The sequence below is a fragment of the Palaemon carinicauda genome, chromosome 37 (assembly GCF_036898095.1).
Source record: "Palaemon carinicauda isolate YSFRI2023 chromosome 37, ASM3689809v2, whole genome shotgun sequence".
Lineage (NCBI taxonomy): Eukaryota > Metazoa > Arthropoda > Malacostraca > Decapoda > Palaemonidae > Palaemon > Palaemon carinicauda.
In genome coordinates this window covers 31,814,735-31,815,838 of record NC_090761.1, presented here as the reverse complement: position 1 = coordinate 31,815,838, position 1,104 = coordinate 31,814,735, and the positions used below count along the sequence as shown (strand labels likewise).

The window sequence follows — 1,104 nt, the reverse complement described above, 5'->3', positions numbered from 1 at the left end:
GGATTCCATTTTGGTCGTTCTTATTAGGCTATTTGTTTTCGAGTTTGCTTAAGATTTACTTCAATTTTATATAACTAAAACCCACACAGATTACCTCTTGCAGAATATAAATAATCTATCCGCAAAATCTCCGGAAATAACGTACAAGCTTGTTGTCACTAATAATCGATTTGGACCGAGTTGGCACGATCTGGCATCTTCACCTCACTTTGTCCTTGTTCGGGTGATGGCGGTTGCACCATGATAAACACAAGTAATTCAGCCTTTCATAGATATATATTTCAACATCCTAGCGAATTAGGGTATCGTCTTCACAATTCATAATGGCATATCCACAGCTCTTGGTTATTTATAGCCTCCCTTTGGTTGTAGAGATCGCGATAAATAGGGGAAAATTCCTTTAAGGGATAAATCCCACCCGGCCCCGTTCGTTTCAACCCCGTTAAAGGAAACTGATCCATTTGTGGAGCTTACAAGCATCTTCGGACACTAAATTAACGACGATTGACCCCGGAAATATGACAGATATGAAAACATCCAACTGGAAACCTCACCTGTAACGCTGCTATAAATTTCTACACACCTCTTGCATCGATCAAAAATATGACACCACATCACTATTCTACTTTCTTCCTTCCATATTACATTATTTTACTATCCACGGTCACTTCATAAACAATATGATACAAGGGAGGAGCCCATAGTGACCCACAACACCGTTATAATGTGATAATAAATTGTGGTAAACACTGCTACACCCAACACCTCAGTGGGAATCGTGGGAACTGAGCTTTTAAAATGTTTTGGGCGCCTTGGCAACCCCTTGCTTTGGTTCGCCGGAGTAACCAGAATGATTTCATACACGTGTAATTCCTGTATTAATGGTGTATGGAATCTTTACTCGTATCATGAAACGTCTGCTTTGTTAAGATTGCTTCAGTCTGGCGGGAATCAGTTTTTTTAATAGTAAATATTGAATTCACATTGGTTCAGTAAACGTTTTGATAGAATAGAAGATAAGATAAGGGTAATCGGACCCCTTGGGCTTATAGCATCTTGCTTTTCCAACTAGGGTTGTAGCTTGCTACAACTAGTAGTAGTAGT

The 1,104-nt window shown here is 39.4% G+C and overlaps 1 protein-coding gene across 1 annotated transcript in view; it reads right to left on the bottom strand.

Annotated features, from left to right (window-relative positions):
* LOC137629258 (uncharacterized) overlaps positions 1 to 808 on the bottom strand; it is a 245,195-nt gene extending 244,387 nt beyond the window's left edge. Inside the window, exon 1 of the mRNA XM_068360519.1 lies at positions 555 to 808. The gene's annotated coding sequence lies outside the window, so the exon portion shown is untranslated. The remainder of the gene's footprint in view (positions 1 to 554) is intronic.
* Positions 809 to 1,104: the final 296 nt, after the last annotated feature.